The sequence below is a fragment of the Schistocerca serialis genome, chromosome 8 (assembly GCF_023864345.2).
Source record: "Schistocerca serialis cubense isolate TAMUIC-IGC-003099 chromosome 8, iqSchSeri2.2, whole genome shotgun sequence".
NCBI lineage: Eukaryota > Metazoa > Arthropoda > Insecta > Orthoptera > Acrididae > Schistocerca > Schistocerca serialis.
Window position 1 is genome coordinate 608,215,628 of NC_064645.1, and position 12,187 is coordinate 608,227,814.

A 12,187-nucleotide genomic window follows, 5' to 3' on the forward strand; every position below is an offset into this window, starting at 1 on the left:
GAAAGAAAGGGTATTGCGGAGACATGGCTTAGCCACAGCCTGGGGGATGTTTCCAGAATGAGATTTTCACTCAGCAGCGGAGTGTGCGCTGATATGACACTTCCTGGCAGATTAAAACTGTGTGCCCGACCGAGACTCGAACTCGGGACCTTTGCCTTTCGCGGGCAAATGCTCTACCAACTGAGCTACCGAAGCACGACTCACGCCCGGTACTCACAGCTTTACTTCTGCCAGTATCTCGTCTAGTTCTGCAAGGTTCGCAGGAGAGCTTCTGTAAAGTTTGGAAGGTAGGAGACGAGGTACTGGCAGAAGTAAAGCTGTGAGTACCGGGCGTGAGTCGTGCTTCGGTAGCTCAGTTGGTAGAGCACTTGCCCGCGAAAGGCAAAGGTCCCGAGTTCGAGTCTCGGTCGGGCACACAGTTTTAATCTGCCAGGAAGTAACTATCATCCTGACAATCTAATGTCATTGATTGACAATGCCTATCGCGCGGGATAAGAAAGCTGTTGAACCCACAAAGGAATCAGACCTATTGACTGCTATTTATGAAGGTTGTTGAGGTATGTTGCAGAGGAACGTATCCTGGTTAGCGGTCTTTCACGCGACGGTTCCTAGTTTCGGAAAAATAAAATCGATTTTTGAGTTTTATGCGTACCTCCTATGGCAGTAACGTTACTAACGCATTGCGGGAGCTAAGGTTCAGGGTTACCATGGCGGCGTGACGAGCTCCAAACAAGCCTGTGTACATTTCCCCCTATTTCATCGTGTGGAATGTCATTAAACAGGACATTTCAAGCAAAATTATTCAAAACTAGTCATTTTCGCCATAGTAATTTCATCATTAAATCAGTCATTACGGCATACTTCCTCAAAATGTATATTCCCTTTGTGGTTCGTAGTTAAAATTTCAAATATTTCGACAGCTCCAAAGATTTCGTAACGATGGACGAAGTATTAGCCGCAGCGACACGATTTTGGATACAGACGATTGTGTAATTAGCACCGCTCAAACCGGCTGCCGGCAGCGATCGACGTACAACAGATCTCTTACGGAACAAACAGCGAGAACTTATTTGAACGTGATTAGGCATTCCTTCACAGCACAGTGTAATATAACGTGTTAGGAATGGTATTCCCTTACGTTTTATTATTTAGGCAAGAACCACCTGGGAAATTTGGTCGAAATGTTGAAGAAAGTGGCCGGCCGAAGTGGCCGAGCGGTTCTAGGCGCTACAGTCTGGAACCGCGCGACTGCTACGGTCGCAGGTTCGAATCCTGCCTCGGGCATGGATGTGTGTGATGTCCTTAGGTTAGTTAGGTTTAAGTAGTTCTAAGTTCTAGGGGACTGATGACCACAGCAGTTAAGTCCCATAGTGCTCAGAGCCATTTTTTTTGAAAAAAGAGTTGAAGAGTTGACTCATAAATTTAAAAAAATGTAATTGTGACCTGCACGAAATCATGAAAGTTCACTAAAGTGCTGCACGAAGAGCTTTTTAAAAGCTGTCATTCTTCCGTTCGTGAGACTAGAAAAAACTATTTACATTATTGTTTCGTGTTGTGGGCAGACTGATGAGAGAATTTACGAACAGATCTTTGTAGGTGAAAGATAAGCATGAACTTACGCCGTAAGAAGCATCGCATCTAAATGTACTGGACTTTACCAATCCTTTGAATTTTATTTTTACAGCCGGGTTAAAATGGTAACGAAACAAATGCTCCCGACTTGGTAGAAACTAAAAAAGAAAACGCTTCGAGGAAAGATTCCATAAAATATGGTAATTAATTCTGCATTATTAAACAAATTTCAGTTTTTTCACAGGAATGATCAAAGAAACGTGGTTCGCATCGAAGTTGATCGAAGAAAGAACAATCGTATCGAATTTAACAGCTACCTACATCTAGCATCTACATTTATACTCCGTAAGCCACCCAACAGTGTGCGGCGGAGGGCACTTTACGTGCAACTGTCATTACCTCCCTTTCCTGTTCCAGTCGCATATAGTTTTCCGGTGTTTTCCGGTATCTCTCCTGAAAAATGTGTGTGCCTGCAAGGCAGTAGCTTTCATTAAATGCGATTAGTGCTCTACGGATTTGTGTTCCGGTTGTTCTCCGGGAAATATCATCCGGTATTCTGTTGTAGCATAGCAAACGATAGCAAGTAAGACAATTCTGTACTCTATTCTTTAACAAACGGAATACACATTTGAATACAGCCTGCTGTAACGATTGATTTAATAATGAAATTACTGCGGCGAAATTGACTATTTCTGAATAATTTTGTATGACATGTACTATGTAACGGTATTCTGTTCAATACAACTGAAAAAAGATATACGTGTGGGATCTGAACCCACACCCCACCCGCGGTCGATCGACAGATAATTATCATTACAAATATAACGGGTGTGCATGAAAATTCAGCGTAGATTTTCTCGGAAACTCGCGCCCTTCACATCCAAAGTCCTTAGCCCGGAACTCAGGACAGGTATATCTGCAACATACCGAAGACTCATCAACATCCGTGATCAACAGGTCCCGTTCCTTAGTGGAGCAATCCAGGCTAGACAGCCTGAGCGGTACCGCGATCTACCGAAAATATCCCCGCAAACTACTACAAGATCAAGATCGTCTTTAGACTAAAAATGAAGATGTACGACATTTTTACAGTATTGCTATTTAGTGACAATTTCAAATGTTAATAAAAATGTCACACATCTCTGTTTTTAATCTAAAAGATAATGGAGTACTTTCAAAAAAAAAAAATTATTGTCAGTAGTTACCAAAAAATTAAAAACTAACGGTACAAGTAATTTTTAAAGACTTTCTTTTTCGTTTCAAAAGAAGCGCTACCGTATTTGAAATGAAAAAAATTGTATAAGCATTCGCAAAGTCTACAGGTGGATGCGGTATATATTTTATCGTGAAAACATAAATATATTTAAAGACTAAAAGTAAAATACCGTAAGAGGTGTGAATCTCTATAACCTGTGCAAAAAAAAGTGTCGTCCCTGACTAATTTGCGTTCTGTTGGAGCCGGTAGAAACTACCGGCGAGAAAACTGTTAAGAAATTTATCATCATCATCATCATCATCATCATCATTTAAGACTGATTATGCCTTTTAGCGTTCAGTCTGGAGCATAGCCCCCCTTATACAGTTCCTCCATGATCCCCTATTCAGTGCTAACATTGGTGCCTCTTCTGATGTTAAACCTATTACTTCAAAATCATTGTTAACCGAATCCAGGTACCTTCTCCTCGGTCTGCCCCGACTCCTCCTACCCTCTACTGCTGAATCCATGAGTCTCTTGGGTAACCTTGCTTCTCCCATGCGTGTAACATGACCCCACCATCTAAGCCTGTTCGCCCTGACTGCTACATCTACAGAGGTCATTCCCAGTTTTTCTTTGATTTCCTCATTGTGGACACCCTCCTGCCATTGTTCTCATCTACTAGTACCTGCAATCATCCTAGCTACTTTCATATCCGTAACCTCAACCTTGTTGATAAGGTAACCTGAATCCACCCAGCTTTCGCTCCCATACAACAAAGTTGGTCGAAAGATTGAACGGTGCACAGATAACTTAGTCTTGGTACTGACTTCCTTCTTGCAGAAGAGAGTAGATCGTAGCTGAGCGCTCACTGCATTAGCTTTGCTACACCTCGCTTCCAGTTCTTTCACTATGTTGCCATCCTGTGAGAATATGCATCCTAAGTACTTGAAACCGTCCACCTGTTCTAACTTTGTTCCTCCTATTTGGCACTCAATCCGTTTGTATTTCTTTACCACTGACATTACTTTCGTTTTGGAGATGCTAATCTTCATACCATAGTCCTTACATTTCTGATCTAGCTCTGAAATATTACTTTGCAAACTTTCAATCTAATCTGCCACCACAACTAAGTCATCCACATATGCAAGACTGCTTATTTTGTGTTCACATATCTTGATCTCACCCAGCCAGTCTATTGTTTTCAACATATGATCCATAAATAATATGAACAACAGTGGAGACAGGTTGCAGCCTTGTCTTACCCCTGAAACTACTCTGAACCATGAACTCAATTTACCGTCAACTCTAACTGCTGCCTGACTATCCATGTAAAGACCTTTAATTGCTTGCAAAAGTTTGCCTCCTATTCCATAATCTTGTAGAACAGACAATAACTTCCTCCTAGGAACCCGGTCATATGCCTTTTCTAGATCTATAAAGCGTAGATACAATTCCCTGTTCCACTCATAACACTTCTCCATTATTTGCCGTAAGCTAAAGATCTGGTCCTGACAACCTCTAAGAGGCCTAAACCCACACTGATTTTCATCCAATTGGTCCTCAACTAATACTCGCACTTTCCTTTAAACAATACCTGAGAAGATTTTACCCACAACGCTGATTAAAGAGATACCTCTGTAGTTGTTACAATCTTTTCTGTTTCCATGTTTAAAGATTGGTGTGATTACTGCTTTTGTCCAGTCTGATGGAACCTGTCCCGACTCCCAGGCCAATTTATTTATATGATTAATTTTAGCAACACGTGAGACATCACTCCTGTGTCGTGACACGTATGAACGAGGTTTACTGAGATACTTGGAACGCGGCAACACGCAAGGACTTGCCTATCGCTTACAGGATTATTGTTGCGTTGGATCGCCATAATACGAATAGAATATTCGCTACCGCTCGACGGGACTACATTTACATCTCTTACAGACACTTCATCACTACATCCATCACCGAAAACACTGATATTCGCTGTACAAAAGCGTCCGTAAATATTTTGGAGCTACCATTTTCCTTGGTGTTGTCCCAGATGTATAGTTGTTCTGTATGTTTTGCGAAAGCCATATTTTATCCAGAGACAGTGCTGCCAAAGCAGAGTTACTAAACACAGCTTTTCGGAATGCCTTCGCAATAGAAGACGAAGTAAATATTCCAGAATTCGAATCGAGAAGAGCTGCCAACATGAGTAACGTAGAAGTAAATATCCTCGGAGTAGTGAAACGACTTAAATCACTTAATAAAAGCAAGTCTTATGGTCCAGACTGTATACCAATTAAGTTCCTTTCGGAGTATGCTGAGGCATTAGCTCCATAATTAACAATCATATACAACCGTTCGCTCGACGAAAGATCCGTACCCAAAGACTGGAAAGTTGCACAGATCACACCAACATTCAAGAAAGGTAGAAGGAGTAACCCACTAAATTACAGGCCCATATCGTTAACGTCGATATGCAGCAGGATTTTAGAACATATATTGTGTTCGAACATAATGAACTACCTCGAAGAAAATGGTCTATTGACACACAGTCAACATGGGTTTAGAAAGTATCGTTCCTGTGAAACACAACTAGTTCTCTATTCACATGAAGTATTGAGTGCTATTGACAAGTTCAGATCGATTCCGTATCTCTGGATTTCCGGAAGGCTTTTGACACTGTACCACACAAGCGGCTCGTAGTGAAATTGCGTGCTTATGAAATATCGTTTCAATTATGTGACTGGATTTGTGATTTCCTGTCACAGAGGTCACATTTCGTAGTAACTGACTGCAAGTCATCGAGTAAAATAGAAGTCATTTCTACCGTTCCGCAAGTTAGTGTTACAGCCCTTTGCTGTTCCTTATCTATATAAACGATTTGGGAGACAATCTGAGCAGCCGTCTTCGGTTGTTTGAAGATGACGCTGTCGTTTATCGACTAGTAAAGCCATCAGAAGATAAAAACAAACTGCAAAACGATTTAGAAATGATATCTGAATGGTGTGAAAAGTGGCAGTTGGCCCTAAATAATGAAAAGTGTGAGGTCATCCACATGAGTGCTAAAGGGAACACGTTAAACTTCTGTTGCACGATAAATGTCTAATCTAAAAGCCGTAAATTCAACTAAATACCTAGGTATTATAATAACGAACAACTTAAATTGGAAGGAACACATAGAAAATGTTGTGGGGAAGGCTAACCAAAGACTATGTTTTATTGGCAGGACACTTACAAAATGTAACAGACCTACTAAGGAGACTGCCTACACTACGCTTGTCCGTCCTCTTTTAGAATACTGCTGCGCGGTGTGGGATCCTTACCAGATAGGACTGACGGAGTACATCGAAAAAGTTCAAAGAAAGACAGCACGTTTTGTATTGTCGCGAAATATGGGAGAGAGTGTCACAGAAATGATACAGAATTTGGACTGGACATCATTAAAATAAAGGCGTTTTTCGTTGCGACAGAACCTTCTCACGAAATTCCAATCACCAACTTTCTCCTCCGAATACGAAAATATTTTGTTGACACCGACCTACATAGGGAGGAACGATTACCACGATAAAATAAGGGAAATCAGAGCTCGTACGGAAAGATATAGATGTTCATTCTCTTCGCGCGCTATACGAGATTGGAATAATAGAGAATTGTGAAGGTGGTTCGATGAACACTCTGCCAGGCACTTAAATGTGATGTGCAGGGTATCTATGTAGATGTAAGTGCATACGTAGACGTAGAAACGATTGGTCTATTGCCCTCCGCATGCAATAATGCATAGTCTGAAAAAAAGTAGATTCGAGGAGGAAAGAAACCTTCCATTCCGTAATAAATCTGCATCGATGGTCACCTTTCCTGGATCTGAAACCGATGTAATTTAGATGGAGAAGAACGCACGTGTCCGGGCCCTCAAATTCAATTTTGTGTTCTAGTTGGACAGTATCACCCATAACTGTATGTAAAGCGCAACGAGTTCACGGAACAAAACGTAAGAAAACATGCGGAAGTAGCGAAAGTGTGGCGACAGACCAGCCAATACCTGACACAGATACACTGCAGGGGCAATGGCGGTGCGGGATGAGACGCAACCGGCGACCTTTAGTAGTCCACGGCGTGTGGTAGCTCGCGATTCGGGTTTAGCGAGCACTAATGTGCACTGTAAGCAACTGTTAACTTTCTAACTTCCGCCTATGCCATGAGCTCACCGTGAATGAAGTTATCCGATTTGTTGGTGTATCACACTGGACTCGCATTCGGGAGGACGACGGTTCAATTCCGTCTCCGGCCATCCTGATTTAGGTTTTCCGTGATTTCCCTAAATCGTTTCAGGCAAATGCCGGGATGGTTCCTTTGAAAGGGCACGGCCGATTTCCTTTCCCATCCTTCCCTCACCCGAGCTTGCGCTCCGTCTCTAATGACCTCGTTGTCGACGGGACGTTAAACACTAATCTCCTCCTTGTTGGTGTATCAACACGGGTTTCCCAGCGTATGGTTCAAATGGCTCTGTGCACTATGGGACTTAACTTCTGTGGTCATCAATCCCCTAGAACTTAGAACTACTTAAACCTAACTAACCTAAGGACATCACACACATCCATGCCCGAGGCAGGATTCGAACCTGCGACCGTAGCAGTCGCGCGGTGCCGGACTGAGCGCCTTAACCGCGAGACCACCGCGGCCGGCTTTCCCAGCGTAATGATGTATCAGTCTGTAGCGTTATCTTATTTACCTCTGCTAACATGCCATCAGTAGGTCTAGTTGAAATGTGATTTAAAACTGTACGCAAACAGTTTCGACCGCAAAACATGTATTTTGAGGGTGATCGGTTTCGATCACTTTTTCATCTACATCTACATACATACTCCGCAATCCACCACACGGTGCATGGCGGAGGGTACCTCGTACCACAATTAGCATCTTCTCTCCCTGTTCCACTCCCAAACAGAACGAGGGGAAAATGACTGCCTATGTGCCTCTGTACGAGCGCTAATCTCTCTTATCTTATCTTTGTGGTCTTTCCGTGAAATATAAGTTGGCGGCAGTAAAATTGTACTGCAGTCAGCCTCAAATGCTGGTTCTCTAAATTTCTTCAGTAGCGATTCACGAAAGGAATGCCTCCTTTCCTCCAGAGACTCCCACCCGAGTTCCTGAGGCATTTCCGTAACACTCGCGTGATGATCAAATCTACCAGTAACAAATCTAGTAGCCCGCCTCTGAATTGCTTCTATTTCCTCCCTCAATCCGACCTGATAGGAAGCAGTACTCAAGAATAGGTCGTATTAGTGTTTTATAAGCGGTCTCCTTTACAGGTGAACCACATCTTCCCAAAATTCTACCAATGAACCGAAGACGACTATCCGCCTTCCCCACAACTGCCATTACATGCTTGTCCCACTTCATATCGCTCTGCAATGTTACGCCCAAATATTTAATCGACGTGACTGTGCCAAGCGCTACTAATGGAGTTTTCAACCATTACGGGATCCTTTTTCCTATTTATCTGCATTAATTTATATTTATCTGTATTTAGAGTTAGCTGCCATTCTTTACACCAATCACAAATCTTGTCCAAGTCATCTTGTATCCTCCTACAGTCACTCAACGACAACACCTTCCCGTACACCACAGCATCATCAGCAAACAGTCGCACATTGCTATCCACCCTATCCAAAAACCATTTATGTAGATAGAAAGCAACAGCGGACCTACCACACTTCCCTGGGGCACTCCGGATGATACCCTCACCTCCGATGAACACTCACCATCGAGGACAACGCACTGGGTTCTATTACTTAAGTCTTCGAGCCACTCACATATTTGGGAACCAATACCATACGCTCGTACCTTAGTTAGGTGTCTGCAGTGGGGCACCGAGTCAAACGCTTTCCGGAAGTCAAGGAATATGGCATCCGTCTGATACCCTTCATGCATGGTTCGCAAGATATCATGTGAAAAAAGGGCGAATTGCGTTTCGCAGGAGCGATGCTTTCTAAAGCTCCGCTGATGCATGGACAGTAACTTCTCTATCTCAAGGAAATTCATCATATTCGGACTGAGAATATGTTCGAGAATCCTGCCATGACGGTAGGGTGTTGCGGTACATGAAGCAGGTGTTGTAACTCCATGAACGTTAACTGACAATAGTTGACGTTAAAACACTCGCTCCCTTCACCGCTATTTCCTCCCATAATGATACGAGGATGGTGAGGAAATGACCAAAACCGGTTACCATCAAAATAAATGTTTTTGCGGTCGAGACTGTTTGTGTCTATTTTTAAAGTACTATTTTCCAGACTGCTTTTCTCCATGAAAAACTTTCTCAGAAATTACTGAAAAGTGGTTATCTTAACTACACTATTTCAAACGACATGGTCTGCACAAAGTTTACAGTTCAGATACTTTAATAGCGCTTTGATGTTGAATAATGTACTGGTCGAGCCTCACTTACTATAATTTATCCACAGATAAAGGGTAAGCCATAGTCTGTTGATGCCATATACAGGGCGTTTCAGAAGTAATGGTCACTATTCAGGGATGTGACAGGAATGATCATTCGAAACAAAAAAGTCATGTAAACATGGGCTGTAAACACATCACTGAAGAGCTACGAGCAAGTCTTGATCTTTAGTACTGTGAAACAAATCTCTTCTACTGTAAGCCCTTTGCTTTCCATATTCTGGGAAGTGGTAGTATGGACCAAAACAAGAAAAAAATGTCCGGTAAACATCTGCTCTAAAACGTATACCTTAAGAGCTATGAGCACTTGTTCATCTCCGCTACTTCGAAACACAACTCTCCTAATGAACCAGTGCTCATAACTTTTAAGGTGCGCATTTTAGAGCAATGTTCACTGAACATTTTTTTCTTGTTTTGGTCCATACTGCCACTTCCCAAAATATGGAAAACATTGAGCATGCAATAGAAGAGGTTTGTTTCACAATTTCAAAGGTCAGTAATTGCTCATAGCTCTTAAGTTATGCGTTTCAGACCCCATGTTTACTTGACATTTTTATTACGAATGGTCATTTCAGTCATATCCCTGAAGACTGACCATTGCTTCTCAAACACACTGTATTGTGATTGTTAGAGTGCAGTAATTTCACACTGAAATGTCCCAAAAGTTAACGTGTGGCAAGTAAGTCGTTAACACGTTCCCTGAGTACACTGTCCTTTGAAATAGTCTTGTCAAGAGGAGAAGTATGTACGCAGGAAAAGCCATTTGGAAATACCATACTTCACAGTACAATACTATTGTTACAGTTTGCAGAATGCTTTACTCAAAATTAAAACAGTTTGTGAGATTAACTGCGAGTTCACAGTTTATCATTGAAAAGTAGTCAATGTATCAACTCTCGGACACGGAATTTACATAAAACTCGGCATCTTTTACGAATTGTGCTTTGTGTCAACTCGTCTGTGTACATTGTGCAGTAATTTTGGACACAGATCTTGCTCACGTCGTAACTTCAGGCACAGTGACTAAAATGGCTTCCAGCAGCCTCTCTTTTATAGCTAAGATTAAAATAATTAGCAATATATTCAGCCACTGCTCTTTGCTGTCTTTATACAAATTACTATTAAAAACTTACGTTGCTGGACAACTGAATGGTGGGGTGAGATTTTAGGTATAGCAATAATTGCTATTGAATTTTGCTATCTATTTTGCCAAAATATAGGATTCTATCTCAGTAACAGTATTTTAACTAAGAATGATAATAACTCTGAAAATAAATGAGTGCAAAAATTGCTAACATATTTCCAGCATTAGCTGTATAGGTACTTCACTTATTTACTGCATATATACTGTACATATACTTTTGATCTGCCTTATCTGGAAGTTAGCAGTTGATACATATTTACATAGCAACAATCAAAAAGAAGTTTTATATTACTGGTATTCTGAAATTAGCACACTTTCTAGGTAATCTAATTATACTTATGAGTTCCAACTAACTAAAAGAATGTAATGAGTAATAAAGTTAAATTGGCTAAGTCCTGAGTTAATATTCAAGATTTTGGATGCTTAGCACATACCATAAAAATAAAAATGCTGGAGATATTTGCTGAGAATTATTTTTTTTTGGGGGGGGGGGGGGGGGGGGAGGAGAAAAACATAATAGGAGGAAAGCATCCACTTGTTTTGCTACAAGTTGCAGTCATGTAAAACGATATAACAGCTTTGGTCATAAGAATGTCCTATCCAGAAAGAGCTGGAGACGAGTGTCGCACACTGTCAATGAGAGTCTGTTTTAAATCTTCCAAGAATTGCTGCTGGCAGTGAATGCAGGTCAATGTCGCCCAGTTTCCCAGAGAGCATTGCGAAGTGAACTGCGTGCAAGGGACTTGCGATGTCTTGTATGTCACAAGAAGACACTGCTCACTGCTGCCTATAAATCGGCACGTCTTCAATGGGTCGAACAAAACAGAAACTGGGCAATAGCTGGCTGGAGGTGCACAGTATGGCACGACATTCGCGATTTTTCAAGACGTCAAGTGGACCGGCGGCGCCGGCGGTGCAGTGAGGTACATGCATGGGGGTTTCACAAAAATATGGAAACGTCACAAACACAACACATTACCGTGCCTAATACGATGTAAAAAAGACCGTTGGCATAGAAAACAGCTTCCAGTCGCCTCGGAATGGATAAATACGGTTCCTGCACGGTTTAGGTTCAAATGGCTCTGAGCACTATGGGACTTAACATCTGTGGTCATCAGTCCCCTAGAACTCAGAACTACTCAAACCTAACTAACCTAAGGACATCACACACATCCATGCCCGAGGCAGGATTCGAACCTGCGACCGTAGCAGACCCGCGGTTCCGGACTGAGCGCCTAGAACCGCTAGACCACCGCGGCCGGCACGCACGGTTTAGGTATCGATGATGAAAGTGGATAGCAGTCACGTCCCACCTCCCTCCTTCTCACCAAAGTAGACCACAGAGACTGAATAATATTGAGACCTGCTGACTGTGGTGGCCCAAGGGAGATGCGACACTTCATCCTCGTACTCACAAGACCAGTCCTGGACGTTGACAGCTGTGTAAACAGGGGCCCTGTCGTCTTGGAACACAGAATCACCACTGAGGAACGCAACTGTACCGTGGGATGGGACCAGCCAAAACGGTCACCTAAGCCTTGGCAATAATGCGTTGTTGGAGAGTAACCACAGAATCCATGGAATACTATGATATTCCTGTTCAGATCATCAACTAACCTCTCCCCCTCCCCCCACCCCACGGCCTAGTCTCACTCTTGGGTCGTACACTCAGAAACAGTGTGTAACAAGACTCATCCGACCAAAATGCCTTTCTTCCATTTCTCCATAGTTCAGGTTCTGTGGCTTCGACAACGCGATTTTCCATTGCAGGCTTCTGCGTCGCTGGTGCGTAGGTCTTATGGAGTTCTCTTCGTGCTGTTTTGGTACTGACT

General features: G+C 42.4%; 1 protein-coding gene and 1 non-coding gene across 3 annotated transcripts in view; both read right to left on the reverse strand.

Moving 5' to 3' along the window:
• The window catches only part of LOC126416621 (sodium-coupled monocarboxylate transporter 1-like), a 334,959-nt gene that overhangs the window by 267,398 nt on the left and 55,374 nt on the right, over positions 1-12,187 (reverse strand). The window lies entirely within an intron of this gene.
• Trnas-cga (transfer RNA serine (anticodon CGA)) lies at positions 122-196 on the reverse strand. Its single transcript has one exon. It is a non-coding gene; the product is annotated as a tRNA-Ser (tRNA).